The sequence below is a fragment of the Rhinoderma darwinii genome, unplaced genomic scaffold, assembly GCF_050947455.1.
Source record: "Rhinoderma darwinii isolate aRhiDar2 unplaced genomic scaffold, aRhiDar2.hap1 Scaffold_2746, whole genome shotgun sequence".
Classification (NCBI taxonomy): domain Eukaryota; kingdom Metazoa; phylum Chordata; class Amphibia; order Anura; family Rhinodermatidae; genus Rhinoderma; species Rhinoderma darwinii.
Genome location: NW_027463038.1, coordinates 20,714 through 35,889, shown reverse-complemented (window position 1 = coordinate 35,889; position 15,176 = coordinate 20,714). Strand labels below are relative to the sequence as shown.

The window sequence follows — 15,176 nt, the reverse complement described above, 5'->3', positions numbered from 1 at the left end:
CCGGTCCTGGAAATACTGCAATACCAGGTCAATGCGTGGAGTGGACAGAGCAAGCTCTATTTCCATCTCCCTGTTCTAAAAATCCATTTAATATATGGTCCCCAGATAGGGGACGTATCAGAATATTAAACTGATAAGAACAGATACTACACTTGATCTTAGCCAAAAGGCCGAGAAGCGATAACCCGAGCGGCCCTTGCCTTGCCCGAGCCTGTCCCATACTGCTGTTCACCCCTTGCAGCGATTGATTCAGCCTACTCCTAGGCAATTCCATGGGGCCCTGCAGGCTCACACACATTTACAGCTACTAAGCGGGAGGGAGGTGAATAAAGGCCGGAGAGGAAGCTACACAGGATTTGCTTCTTTTGCTTGCACCACAATGCAGTGCTGAAAGAGGAGGAATCTACATAAAAACGCCTTCCTGGCAACGCCCAAATGCCCTCCTGCCATGCAGATAAACACTGGCAGCGGCAGCAAGTGCATGCCCACAGCCACCCCTTGTTCCTTCACACCTTGTATCAGCTGTAATCCAGTCCAGTCCAGTCCAGTGCTGCCTGCTGAGCAGCACTGACCAACACTGCCTGGGCCCAGGCTTTTATCTATCTCTGAGGCAGGCCCCATTATGATGTCAGAAAGCTGGCTCTGGAATCCTGAGGGCTCCACTATGACACGTGCAAAGTTCCGTCTGAACTTTATATAAGACGGTGCGGCTCAGTCAGTCACTCAGTGTTGCCTGAGAGGGCAACACTGCAACAGCCGGCCGCCAGGCTGTCTTTTTTTTGCACATTTATTTGCCTCCAGGAGGCCACAAGAGGGAGACAAGGGACTGCAAAATGGAAAATAGGCATCCACCAACTTTACAGACAACTTCTCTTGCTCCTACAACCTCCATCCTTGCACAGTTTGTTATTCTTCCAGGTAACATAGTAACAAATCCAAATTGCTGCTCTCTTTGTAGGCAAGCAAGGGTTTGTTGCAACTGCAATTCTTACTTCTTCTTGGAAATGTAGGGACGACAGTACATTCCATCACATCCATCTAGTGTACACAGGTAGGTCCATTGTGGCGGGCGGGCTGCTTTAATGGCTGTTTGCTGTTCCCCCTACTCCACTCCACTATTTGACTGTGGTGCTGCATCAATCAATCAGTGGCTGGCTCAGGTGCAGCTCTTTAACCTACCTAAAAGGGAGGGCGGAGAGAAGACAAGGAAGGTGAATGAGCTGTTCCAATGTGAAATGCCGGAAACACAGAAACACAGAAGACACACACACACACACACACACACACAACACACACACACACACACACACACACACACACACACACACACACACAACAAGAGGTGGCAATGTATTAATTAATTGCATTTAATAAATGAGCTCATTATCACACATGACTGTACAAATGCATTGTCCAACAGGTGTTGAAATAATGGGATTAAAAGGGGAGATCCCATCAGAAAGACAAAAACAATAGCAAACACAAATAGCACTTTTGGAATCTGATTTTAGTCAACACATAAGGGAAGGGTGCACCGGTCCTGGAAATACTGCAATACCAGGTCAATGCGTGGAGTGGACAGAGCAAGCTCTATTTCCATCTCCCTGTTCTAAAAATCCATTTAATATATGGTCCCCAGATAGGGGACGTATCAGATATTAAACTGATAAGAACAGATACTACACTTGATCTTAGCCAAAAGGCCGAGAAGCGATAACCCGAGCGGCCCTTGCCTTGCCCGAGCCTGTCCCATACTGCTGTTCACCCCTTGCAGCGATTGATTCAGCCTACTCCTAGGCAATTCCATGGGGCCCTGCAGGCTCACACACATTTACAGCTACTAAGCGGGAGGGAGGTGAATAAAGGCCGGAGAGGAAGCTACACAGGATTTGCTTCTTTTGCTTGCACCACAATGCAGTGCTGAAAGAGGAGGAATCTACATAAAAACGCCTTCCTGGCAACGCCCAAATGCCCTCCTGCCATGCAGATAAACACTGGCAGCGGCAGCAAGTGCATGCCCACAGCCACCCCTTGTTCCTTCACACCTTGTATCAGCTGTAATCCAGTCCAGTCCAGTCCAGTGCTGCCTGCTGAGCAGCACTGACCAACACTGCCTGGGCCCAGGCTTTTATCTATCTCTGAGGCAGGCCCCATTATGATGTCAGAAAGCTGGCTCTGGAATCCTGAGGGCTCCACTATGACACGTGCAAAGTTCCGTCTGAACTTTATATAAGACGGTGCGGCTCAGTCAGTCACTCAGTGTTGCCTGAGAGGGCAACACTGCAACAGCCGGCCGCCAGGCTGTCTTTTTTTTGCACATTTATTTGCCTCCAGGAGGCCACAAGAGGGAGACAAGGGACTGCAAAATGGAAAATAGGCATCCACCAACTTTACAGACAACTTCTCTTTGCTCCTACAACCTCCATCCTTGCACAGTTTGTTATTCTTCCAGGTAACATAGTAACAAATCCAAATTGCTGCTCTCTTTGTAGGCAAGCAAGGGTTTGTTGCAACTGCAATTCTTACTTCTTCTTGGAAATGTAGGGACGACAGTACATTCCATCACATCCATCTAGTGTACACAGGTAGGTCCATTGTGGCGGGCGGGCTGCTTTAATGGCTGTTTGCTGTTCCCCCTACTCCACTCCACTATTTGACTGTGGTGCTGCATCAATCAATCAGTGGCTGGCTCAGGTGCAGCTCTTTAACCTACCTAAAAGGGAGGGCGGAGAGAAGACAAGGAAGGTGAATGAGCTGTTCCAATGTGAAATGCCGGAAACACAGAAACACAGAAGACACACACACACACACACACACACACACACACACACACACACACACACACACACACACACACACACACACACACACAAACAAGAGGTGGCAATGTATTAATTAATTGCATTTAATAAATGAGCTCATTATCACACATGACTGTACAAATGCATTGTCCAACAGGTGTTGAAATAATGGGATTAAAAGGGGAGATCCCATCAGAAAGACAAAAACAATAGCAAACACAAATAGCACTTTTGGAATCTGATTTTAGTCAACACATAAGGGAAGGGTGCACCGGTCCTGGAAATACTGCAATACCAGGTCAATGCGTGGAGTGGACAGAGCAAGCTCTATTTCCATCTCCCTGTTCTAAAAATCCATTTAATATATGGTCCCCAGATAGGGGACGTATCAGATATTAAACTGATAAGAACAGATACTACACTTGATCTTAGCCAAAAGGCCGAGAAGCGATAACCCGAGCGGCCCTTGCCTTGCCCGAGCCTGTCCCATACTGCTGTTCACCCCTTGCAGCGATTGATTCAGCCTACTCCTAGGCAATTCCATGGGGCCCTGCAGGCTCACACACATTTACAGCTACTAAGCGGGAGGGAGGTGAATAAAGGCCGGAGAGGAAGCTACACAGGATTTGCTTCTTTTGCTTGCACCACAATGCAGTGCTGAAAGAGGAGGAATCTACATAAAAACGCCTTCCTGGCAACGCCCAAATGCCCTCCTGCCATGCAGATAAACACTGGCAGCGGCAGCAAGTGCATGCCCACAGCCACCCCTTGTTCCTTCACACCTTGTATCAGCTGTAATCCAGTCCAGTCCAGTCCAGTGCTGCCTGCTGAGCAGCACTGACCAACACTGCCTGGGCCCAGGCTTTTATCTATCTCTGAGGCAGGCCCCATTATGATGTCAGAAAGCTGGCTCTGGAATCCTGAGGGCTCCACTATGACACGTGCAAAGTTCCGTCTGAACTTTATATAAGACGGTGCGGCTCAGTCAGTCACTCAGTGTTGCCTGAGAGGGCAACACTGCAACAGCCGGCCGCCAGGCTGTCTTTTTTTGCACATTTATTTGCCTCCAGGAGGCCACAAGAGGGAGACAAGGGACTGCAAAATGGAAAATAGGCATCCACCAACTTTACAGACAACTTCTCTTTGCTCCTACAACCTCCATCCTTGCACAGTTTGTTATTCTTCCAGGTAACATAGTAACAAATCCAAATTGCTGCTCTCTTTGTAGGCAAGCAAGGGTTTGTTGCAACTGCAATTCTTACTTCTTCTTGGAAATGTAGGGACGACAGTACATTCCATCACATCCATCTAGTGTACACAGGTAGGTCCATTGTGGCGGGCGGGCTGCTTTAATGGCTGTTTGCTGTTCCCCCTACTCCACTCCACTATTTGACTGTGGTGCTGCATCAATCAATCAGTGGCTGGCTCAGGTGCAGCTCTTTAACCTACCTAAAAGGGAGGGCGGAGAGAAGACAAGGAAGGTGAATGAGCTGTTCCAATGTGAAATGCCGGAAACACAGAAACACAGAAGACACACACACACACACACACACACACACACACACACACACACACACACACACACACACACACACAACAAGAGGTGGCAATGTATTAATTAATTGCATTTAATAAATGAGCTCATTATCACACATGACTGTACAAATGCATTGTCCAACAGGTGTTGAAATAATGGATTAAAAGGGGAGATCCCATCAGAAAGACAAAAACAATAGCAAACACAAATAGCACTTTTGGAATCTGATTTAGTCAACACATAAGGGAAGGGTGCACCGGTCCTGGAAATACTGCAATACCAGGTCAATGCGTGGAGTGGACAGAGCAAGCTCTATTTCCATCTCCCTGTTCTAAAAATCCATTTAATATATGGTCCCCAGATAGGGGACGTATCAGATATTAAACTGATAAGAACAGATACTACACTTGATCTTAGCCAAAAGGCCGAGAAGCGATAACCCGAGCGGCCCTTGCCTTGCCCGAGCCTGTCCCATACTGCTGTTCACCCCTTGCAGCGATTGATTCAGCCTACTCCTAGGCAATTCCATGGGGCCCTGCAGGCTCACACACATTTACAGCTACTAAGCGGGAGGGAGGTGAATAAAGGCCGGAGAGGAAGCTACACAGGATTTGCTTCTTTTGCTTGCACCACAATGCAGTGCTGAAAGAGGAGGAATCTACATAAAAACGCCTTCCTGGCAACGCCCAAATGCCCTCCTGCCATGCAGATAAACACTGGCAGCGGCAGCAAGTGCATGCCCACAGCCACCCCTTGTTCCTTCACACCTTGTATCAGCTGTAATCCAGTCCAGTCCAGTCCAGTGCTGCCTGCTGAGCAGCACTGACCAACACTGCCTGGGCCCAGGCTTTTATCTATCTCTGAGGCAGGCCCCATTATGATGTCAGAAAGCTGGCTCTGGAATCCTGAGGGCTCCACTATGACACGTGCAAAGTTCCGTCTGAACTTTATATAAGACGGTGCGGCTCAGTCAGTCACTCAGTGTTGCCTGAGAGGGCAACACTGCAACAGCCGGCCGCCAGGCTGTCTTTTTTTTGCACATTTATTTGCCTCCAGGAGGCCACAAGAGGGAGACAAGGGACTGCAAAATGGAAAATAGGCATCCACCAACTTTACAGACAACTTCTCTTTGCTCCTACAACCTCCATCCTTGCACAGTTTGTTATTCTTCCAGGTAACATAGTAACAAATCCAAATTGCTGCTCTCTTTGTAGGCAAGCAAGGGTTTGTTGCAACTGCAATTCTTACTTCTTCTTGGAAATGTAGGGACGACAGTACATTCCATCACATCCATCTAGTGTACACAGGTAGGTCCATTGTGGCGGGCGGGCTGCTTTAATGGCTGTTTGCTGTTCCCCCTACTCCACTCCACTATTTGACTGTGGTGCTGCATCAATCAATCAGTGGCTGGCTCAGGTGCAGCTCTTTAACCTACCTAAAAGGGAGGGCGGAGAGAAGACAAGGAAGGTGAATGAGCTGTTCCAATGTGAAATGCCGGAAACACAGAAACACAGAAGACACACACACACACACACACACACACACACACACACACACACACACACACACACACACACACACACACACACACACAACAAGAGGTGGCAATGTATTAATTAATTGCATTTAATAAATGAGCTCATTATCACACATGACTGTACAAATGCATTGTCCAACAGGTGTTGAAATAATGGGATTAAAAGGGGAGATCCCATCAGAAAGACAAAAACAATAGCAAACACAAATAGCACTTTTGGAATCTGATTTTAGTCAACACATAAGGGAAGGGTGCACCGGTCCTGGAAATACTGCAATACCAGGTCAATGCGTGGAGTGGACAGAGCAAGCTCTATTTCCATCTCCCTGTTCTAAAAATCCATTTAATATATGGTCCCCAGATAGGGGACGTATCAGATATTAAACTGATAAGAACAGATACTACACTTGATCTTAGCCAAAAGGCCGAGAAGCGATAACCCGAGCGGCCCTTGCCTTGCCCGAGCCTGTCCCATACTGCTGTTCACCCCTTGCAGCGATTGATTCAGCCTACTCCTAGGCAATTCCATGGGGCCCTGCAGGCTCACACACATTTACAGCTACTAAGCGGGAGGGAGGTGAATAAAGGCCGGAGAGGAAGCTACACAGGATTTGCTTCTTTTGCTTGCACCACAATGCAGTGCTGAAAGAGGAGGAATCTACATAAAAACGCCTTCCTGGCAACGCCCAAATGCCCTCCTGCATGCAGATAAACACTGGCAGCGGCAGCAAGTGCATGCCCACAGCCACCCCTTGTTCCTTCACACCTTGTATCAGCTGTAATCCAGTCCAGTCCAGTCCAGTGCTGCCTGCTGAGCAGCACTGACCAACACTGCCTGGGCCCAGGCTTTTATCTATCTCTGAGGCAGGCCCCATTATGATGTCAGAAAGGCTGGCTCTGGAATCCTGAGGGCTCCACTATGACACGTGCAAAGTTCCGTCTGAACTTTATATAAGACGGTGCGGCTCAGTCAGTCACTCAGTGTTGCCTGAGAGGGCAACACTGCAACAGCCGGCCGCCAGGCTGTCTTTTTTTTGCACATTTATTTGCCTCCAGGAGGCCACAAGAGGGAGACAAGGGACTGCAAAATGGAAAATAGGCATCCACCAACTTTACAGACAACTTCTCTTTGCTCCTACAACCTCCATCCTTGCACAGTTTGTTATTCTTCCAGGTAACATAGTAACAAATCCAAATTGCTGCTCTCTTTGTAGGCAAGCAAGGGTTTGTTGCAACTGCAATTCTTACTTCTTCTTGGAAATGTAGGGACGACAGTACATTCCATCACATCCATCTAGTGTACACAGGTAGGTCCATTGTGGCGGGCGGGCTGCTTTAATGGCTGTTTGCTGTTCCCCCTACTCCACTCCACTATTTGACTGTGGTGCTGCATCAATCAATCAGTGGCTGGCTCAGGTGCAGCTCTTTAACCTACCTAAAAGGGAGGGCGGAGAGAAGACAAGGAAGGTGAATGAGCTGTTCCAATGTGAAATGCCGGAAACACAGAAACACAGAAGACACACACACACACACACACACACACACACACACACACACACACACACACACACACACACCACACACACACACACACAACAAGAGGTGGCAATGTATTAATTAATTGCATTTAATAAATGAGCTCATTATCACACATGACTGTACAAATGCATTGTCCAACAGGTGTTGAAATAATGGGATTAAAAGGGGAGATCCCATCAGAAAGACAAAAACAATAGCAAACACAAATAGCACTTTTGGAATCTGATTTTAGTCAACACATAAGGGAAGGGTGCACCGGTCCTGGAAATACTGCAATACCAGGTCAATGCGTGGAGTGGACAGAGCAAGCTCTATTTCCATCTCCCTGTTCTAAAAATCCATTTAATATATGGTCCCCAGATAGGGGACGTATCAGATATTAAACTGATAAGAACAGATACTACACTTGATCTTAGCCAAAAGGCCGAGAAGCGATAACCCGAGCGGCCCTTGCCTTGCCCGAGCCTGTCCCATACTGCTGTTCACCCCTTGCAGCGATTGATTCAGCCTACTCCTAGGCAATTCCATGGGGCCCTGCAGGCTCACACACATTTACAGCTACTAAGCGGGAGGGAGGTGAATAAAGGCCGGAGAGGAAGCTACACAGGATTTGCTTCTTTTGCTTGCACCACAATGCAGTGCTGAAAGAGGAGGAATCTACATAAAAACGCCTTCCTGGCAACGCCCAAATGCCCTCCTGCCATGCAGATAAACACTGGCAGCGGCAGCAAGTGCATGCCCACAGCCACCCCTTGTTCCTTCACACCTTGTATCAGCTGTAATCCAGTCCAGTCCAGTCCAGTGCTGCCTGCTGAGCAGCACTGACCAACACTGCCTGGGCCCAGGCTTTTATCTATCTCTGAGGCAGGCCCCATTATGATGTCAGAAAGCTGGCTCTGGAATCCTGAGGGCTCCACTATGACACGTGCAAAGTTCCGTCTGAACTTTATATAAGACGGTGCGGCTCAGTCAGTCACTCAGTGTTGCCTGAGAGGGCAACACTGCAACAGCCGGCCGCCAGGCTGTCTTTTTTTTGCACATTTATTTGCCTCCAGGAGGCCACAAGAGGGAGACAAGGGACTGCAAAATGGAAAATAGGCATCCACCAACTTTACAGACAACTTCTCTTTGCTCCTACAACCTCCATCCTTGCACAGTTTGTTATTCTTCCAGGTAACATAGTAACAAATCCAAATTGCTGCTCTCTTTGTAGGCAAGCAAGGGTTTGTTGCAACTGCAATTCTTACTTCTTCTTGGAAATGTAGGGACGACAGTACATTCCATCACATCCATCTAGTGTACACAGGTAGGTCCATTGTGGCGGGCGGGCTGCTTTAATGGCTGTTTGCTGTTCCCCCTACTCCACTCCACTATTTGACTGTGGTGCTGCATCAATCAATCAGTGGCTGGCTCAGGTGCAGCTCTTTAACCTACCTAAAAGGGAGGGCGGAGAGAAGACAAGGAAGGTGAATGAGCTGTTCCAATGTGAAATGCCGGAAACACAGAAACACAGAAGACACACACACACACACACACACACACACACACACACACACACACACACACACACACACACACACACACACACAACAAGAGGTGGCAATGTATTAATTAATTGCATTTAATAAATGAGCTCATTATCACACATGACTGTACAAATGCATTGTCCAACAGGTGTTGAAATAATGGGATTAAAAGGGGAGATCCCATCAGAAAGACAAAAACAATAGCAAACACAAATAGCACTTTTGGAATCTGATTTTAGTCAACACATAAGGGAAGGGTGCACCGGTCCTGGAAATACTGCAATACCAGGTCAATGCGTGGAGTGGACAGAGCAAGCTCTATTTCCATCTCCCTGTTCTAAAAATCCATTTAATATATGGTCCCCAGATAGGGGACGTATCAGATATTAAACTGATAAGAACAGATACTACACTTGATCTTAGCCAAAAGGCCGAGAAGCGATAACCCGAGCGGCCCTTGCCTTGCCCGAGCCTGTCCCATACTGCTGTTCACCCCTTGCAGCGATTGATTCAGCCTACTCCTAGGCAATTCCATGGGGCCCTGCAGGCTCACACACATTTACAGCTACTAAGCGGGAGGGAGGTGAATAAAGGCCGGAGAGGAAGCTACACAGGATTTGCTTCTTTTGCTTGCACCACAATGCAGTGCTGAAAGAGGAGGAATCTACATAAAAACGCCTTCCTGGCAACGCCCAAATGCCCTCCTGCCATGCAGATAAACACTGGCAGCGGCAGCAAGTGCATGCCCACAGCCACCCCTTGTTCCTTCACACCTTGTATCAGCTGTAATCCAGTCCAGTCCAGTCCAGTGCTGCCTGCTGAGCAGCACTGACCAACACTGCCTGGGCCCAGGCTTTTATCTATCTCTGAGGCAGGCCCCATTATGATGTCAGAAAGCTGGCTCTGGAATCCTGAGGGCTCCACTATGACACGTGCAAAGTTCCGTCTGAACTTTATATAAGACGGTGCGGCTCAGTCAGTCACTCAGTGTTGCCTGAGAGGGCAACACTGCAACAGCCGGCCGCCAGGCTGTCTTTTTTTTGCACATTTATTTGCCTCCAGGAGGCCACAAGAGGGAGACAAGGGACTGCAAAATGGAAAATAGGCATCCACCAACTTTACAGACAACTTCTCTTTGCTCCTACAACCTCCATCCTTGCACAGTTTGTTATTCTTCCAGGTAACATAGTAACAAATCCAAATTGCTGCTCTCTTTGTAGGCAAGCAAGGGTTTGTTGCAACTGCAATTCTTACTTCTTCTTGGAAATGTAGGGACGACAGTACATTCCATCACATCCATCTAGTGTACACAGGTAGGTCCATTGTGGCGGGCGGGCTGCTTTAATGGCTGTTTGCTGTTCCCCCTACTCCACTCCACTATTTGACTGTGGTGCTGCATCAATCAATCAGTGGCTGGCTCAGGTGCAGCTCTTTAACCTACCTAAAAGGGAGGGCGGAGAGAAGACAAGGAAGGTGAATGAGCTGTTCCAATGTGAAATGCCGGAAACACAGAAACACAGAAGACACACACACACACACACACACACACACACACACACACACACACACACACACACACACACACACACACACACAACAAGAGGTGGCAATGTATTAATTAATTGCATTTAATAAATGAGCTCATTATCACACATGACTGTACAAATGCATTGTCCAACAGGTGTTGAAATAATGGGATTAAAAGGGGAGATCCCATCAGAAAGACAAAAACAATAGCAAACACAAATAGCACTTTTGGAATCTGATTTTAGTCAACACATAAGGGAAGGGTGCACCGGTCCTGGAAATACTGCAATACCAGGTCAATGCGTGGAGTGGACAGAGCAAGCTCTATTTCCATCTCCCTGTTCTAAAAATCCATTTAATATATGGTCCCCAGATAGGGGACGTATCAGATATTAAACTGATAAGAACAGATACTACACTTGATCTTAGCCAAAAGGCCGAGAAGCGATAACCCGAGCGGCCCTTGCCTTGCCCGAGCCTGTCCCATACTGCTGTTCACCCCTTGCAGCGATTGATTCAGCCTACTCCTAGGCAATTCCATGGGGCCCTGCAGGCTCACACACATTTACAGCTACTAAGCGGGAGGGAGGTGAATAAAGGCCGGAGAGGAAGCTACACAGGATTTGCTTCTTTTGCTTGCACCACAATGCAGTGCTGAAAGAGGAGGAATCTACATAAAAACGCCTTCCTGGCAACGCCCAAATGCCCTCCTGCCATGCAGATAAACACTGGCAGCGGCAGCAAGTGCATGCCCACAGCCACCCCTTGTTCCTTCACACCTTGTATCAGCTGTAATCCAGTCCAGTCCAGTCCAGTGCTGCCTGCTGAGCAGCACTGACCAACACTGCCTGGGCCCAGGCTTTTATCTATCTCTGAGGCAGGCCCCATTATGATGTCAGAAAGCTGGCTCTGGAATCCTGAGGGCTCCACTATGACACGTGCAAAGTTCCGTCTGAACTTTATATAAGACGGTGCGGCTCAGTCAGTCACTCAGTGTTGCCTGAGAGGGCAACACTGCAACAGCCGGCCGCCAGGCTGTCTTTTTTTTGCACATTTATTTGCCTCCAGGAGGCCACAAGAGGGAGACAAGGGACTGCAAAATGGAAAATAGGCATCCACCAACTTTACAGACAACTTCTCTTTGCTCCTACAACCTCCATCCTTGCACAGTTTGTTATTCTTCCAGGTAACATAGTAACAAATCCAAATTGCTGCTCTCTTTGTAGGCAAGCAAGGGTTTGTTGCAACTGCAATTCTTACTTCTTCTTGGAAATGTAGGGACGACAGTACATTCCATCACATCCATCTAGTGTACACAGGTAGGTCCATTGTGGCGGGCGGGCTGCTTTAATGGCTGTTTGCTGTTCCCCCTACTCCACTCCACTATTTGACTGTGGTGCTGCATCAATCAATCAGTGGCTGGCTCAGGTGCAGCTCTTTAACCTACCTAAAAGGGAGGGCGGAGAGAAGACAAGGAAGGTGAATGAGCTGTTCCAATGTGAAATGCCGGAAACACAGAAACACAGAAGACACACACACACACACACACACACACACACACACACACACACACACACACACACACACACACACACACACACAACAAGAGGTGGCAATGTATTAATTAATTGCATTTAATAAATGAGCTCATTATCACACATGACTGTACAAATGCATTGTCCAACAGGTGTTGAAATAATGGGATTAAAAGGGGAGATCCCATCAGAAAGACAAAAACAATAGCAAACACAAATAGCACTTTTGGAATCTGATTTTAGTCAACACATAAGGGAAGGGTGCACCGGTCCTGGAAATACTGCAATACCAGGTCAATGCGTGGAGTGGACAGAGCAAGCTCTATTTCCATCTCCCTGTTCTAAAAATCCATTTAATATATGGTCCCCAGATAGGGGACGTATCAGATATTAAACTGATAAGAACAGATACTACACTTGATCTTAGCCAAAAGGCCGAGAAGCGATAACCCGAGCGGCCCTTGCCTTGCCCGAGCCTGTCCCATACTGCTGTTCACCCCTTGCAGCGATTGATTCAGCCTACTCCTAGGCAATTCCATGGGGCCCTGCAGGCTCACACACATTTACAGCTACTAAGCGGGAGGGAGGTGAATAAAGGCCGGAGAGGAAGCTACACAGGATTTGCTTCTTTTGCTTGCACCACAATGCAGTGCTGAAAGAGGAGGAATCTACATAAAAACGCCTTCCTGGCAACGCCCAAATGCCCTCCTGCCATGCAGATAAACACTGGCAGCGGCAGCAAGTGCATGCCCACAGCCACCCCTTGTTCCTTCACACCTTGTATCAGCTGTAATCCAGTCCAGTCCAGTCCAGTGCTGCCTGCTGAGCAGCACTGACCAACACTGCCTGGGCCCAGGCTTTTATCTATCTCTGAGGCAGGCCCCATTATGATGTCAGAAAGCTGGCTCTGGAATCCTGAGGGCTCCACTATGACACGTGCAAAGTTCCGTCTGAACTTTATATAAGACGGTGCGGCTCAGTCAGTCACTCAGTGTTGCCTGAGAGGGCAACACTGCAACAGCCGGCCGCCAGGCTGTCTTTTTTTTGCACATTTATTTGCCTCCAGGAGGCCACAAGAGGGAGACAAGGGACTGCAAAATGGAAAATAGGCATCCACCAACTTTACAGACAACTTCTCTTTGCTCCTACAACCTCCATCCTTGCACAGTTTGTTATTCTTCCAGGTAACATAGTAACAAATCCAAATTGCTGCTCTCTTTGTAGGCAAGCAAGGGTTTGTTGCAACTGCAATTCTTACTTCTTCTTGGAAATGTAGGGACGACAGTACATTCCATCACATCCATCTAGTGTACACAGGTAGGTCCATTGTGGCGGGCGGGCTGCTTTAATGGCTGTTTGCTGTTCCCCCTACTCCACTCCACTATTTGACTGTGGTGCTGCATCAATCAATCAGTGGCTGGCTCAGGTGCAGCTCTTTAACCTACCTAAAAGGGAGGGCGGAGAGAAGACAAGGAAGGTGAATGAGCTGTTCCAATGTGAAATGCCGGAAACACAGAAACACAGAAGACACACACACACACACACACACACACACACACACACACACACACACACACACACACACACACACACACACACACAACAAGAGGTGGCAATGTATTAATTAATTGCATTTAATAAATGAGCTCATTATCACACATGACTGTACAAATGCATTGTCCAACAGGTGTTGAAATAATGGGATTAAAAGGGGAGATCCCATCAGAAAGACAAAAACAATAGCAAACACAAATAGCACTTTTGGAATCTGATTTTAGTCAACACATAAGGGAAGGGTGCACCGGTCCTGGAAATACTGCAATACCAGGTCAATGCGTGGAGTGGACAGAGCAAGCTCTATTTCCATCTCCCTGTTCTAAAAATCCATTTAATATATGGTCCCCAGATAGGGGACGTATCAGATATTAAACTGATAAGAACAGATACTACACTTGATCTTAGCCAAAAGGCCGAGAAGCGATAACCCGAGCGGCCCTTGCCTTGCCCGAGCCTGTCCCATACTGCTGTTCACCCCTTGCAGCGATTGATTCAGCCTACTCCTAGGCAATTCCATGGGGCCCTGCAGGCTCACACACATTTACAGCTACTAAGCGGGAGGGAGGTGAATAAAGGCCGGAGAGGAAGCTACACAGGATTTGCTTCTTTTGCTTGCACCACAATGCAGTGCTGAAAGAGGAGGAATCTACATAAAAACGCCTTCCTGGCAACGCCCAAATGCCCTCCTGCCATGCAGATAAACACTGGCAGCGGCAGCAAGTGCATGCCCACAGCCACCCCTTGTTCCTTCACACCTTGTATCAGCTGTAATCCAGTCCAGTCCAGTCCAGTGCTGCCTGCTGAGCAGCACTGACCAACACTGCCTGGGCCCAGGCTTTTATCTATCTCTGAGGCAGGCCCCATTATGATGTCAGAAAGCTGGCTCTGGAATCCTGAGGGCTCCACTATGACACGTGCAAAGTTCCGTCTGAACTTTATATAAGACGGTGCGGCTCAGTCAGTCACTCAGTGTTGCCTGAGAGGGCAACACTGCAACAGCCGGCCGCCAGGCTGTCTTTTTTTTGCACATTTATTTGCCTCCAGGAGGCCACAAGAGGGAGACAAGGGACTGCAAAATGGAAAATAGGCATCCACCAACTTTACAGACAACTTCTCTTTGCTCCTACAACCTCCATCCTTGCACAGTTTGTTATTCTTCCAGGTAACATAGTAACAAATCCAAATTGCTGCTCTCTTTGTAGGCAAGCAAGGGTTTGTTGCAACTGCAATTCTTACTTCTTCTTGGAAATGTAGGGACGACAGTACATTCCATCACATCCATCTAGTGTACACAGGTAGGTCCATTGTGGCGGGCGGGCTGCTTTAATGGCTGTTTGCTGTTCCCCCTACTCCACTCCACTATTTGACTGTGGTGCTGCATCAATCAATCAGTGGCTGGCTCAGGTGCAGCTCTTTAACCTACCTAAAAGGGAGGGCGGAGAGAAGACAAGGAAGGTGAATGAGCTGTTCCAATGTGAAATGCCGGAAACACAGAAACACAGAAGACACACACACACACACACACACACACACACACACACACACACACACACACACACACACACACACACACACACACAACAAGAGGTGGCAATGTATTAATTAATTGCATTTAAT

The 15,176-nt window shown here is 47.9% G+C and overlaps 10 non-coding genes across 10 annotated transcripts; all 10 read right to left on the bottom strand.

The window, feature by feature from the left end:
- Nucleotides 1–182, bottom strand: LOC142703499 (U2 spliceosomal RNA; the record flags this gene model as incomplete). Its single annotated transcript, XR_012867549.1, has 1 exon — nt 1–182. It is a non-coding gene; the product is annotated as a U2 spliceosomal RNA (small nuclear RNA).
- A 1,342-nt stretch (nt 183–1,524) lies between these two features.
- On the bottom strand, nt 1,525–1,715 carry LOC142703498 (U2 spliceosomal RNA). Its single transcript, XR_012867548.1, has one exon. It is a non-coding gene; the product is annotated as a U2 spliceosomal RNA (small nuclear RNA).
- Nucleotides 1,716–3,062: 1,347 nt separating this feature from the next.
- On the bottom strand, nt 3,063–3,253 carry LOC142703497 (U2 spliceosomal RNA). Its single transcript, XR_012867547.1, has one exon. It is a non-coding gene; the product is annotated as a U2 spliceosomal RNA (small nuclear RNA).
- A 1,331-nt stretch (nt 3,254–4,584) lies between these two features.
- On the bottom strand, nt 4,585–4,775 carry LOC142703496 (U2 spliceosomal RNA). The gene has a single exon (XR_012867546.1). It is a non-coding gene; the product is annotated as a U2 spliceosomal RNA (small nuclear RNA).
- A 1,346-nt stretch (nt 4,776–6,121) lies between these two features.
- LOC142703495 (U2 spliceosomal RNA) lies at nt 6,122–6,312 on the bottom strand. Its single transcript, XR_012867545.1, has one exon. It is a non-coding gene; the product is annotated as a U2 spliceosomal RNA (small nuclear RNA).
- Nucleotides 6,313–7,659: 1,347 nt separating this feature from the next.
- On the bottom strand, nt 7,660–7,850 carry LOC142703494 (U2 spliceosomal RNA). Its single transcript, XR_012867544.1, has one exon. It is a non-coding gene; the product is annotated as a U2 spliceosomal RNA (small nuclear RNA).
- A 1,342-nt stretch (nt 7,851–9,192) lies between these two features.
- On the bottom strand, nt 9,193–9,383 carry LOC142703493 (U2 spliceosomal RNA). The gene has a single exon (XR_012867543.1). It is a non-coding gene; the product is annotated as a U2 spliceosomal RNA (small nuclear RNA).
- Nucleotides 9,384–10,725: 1,342 nt separating this feature from the next.
- On the bottom strand, nt 10,726–10,916 carry LOC142703491 (U2 spliceosomal RNA). Its single transcript, XR_012867541.1, has one exon. It is a non-coding gene; the product is annotated as a U2 spliceosomal RNA (small nuclear RNA).
- A 1,342-nt stretch (nt 10,917–12,258) lies between these two features.
- Nucleotides 12,259–12,449, bottom strand: LOC142703490 (U2 spliceosomal RNA). Its single transcript, XR_012867540.1, has one exon. It is a non-coding gene; the product is annotated as a U2 spliceosomal RNA (small nuclear RNA).
- A 1,344-nt stretch (nt 12,450–13,793) lies between these two features.
- Nucleotides 13,794–13,984, bottom strand: LOC142703488 (U2 spliceosomal RNA). Its single transcript, XR_012867539.1, has one exon. It is a non-coding gene; the product is annotated as a U2 spliceosomal RNA (small nuclear RNA).
- Between the last annotated feature and the right edge of the window lie 1,192 nt (nt 13,985–15,176).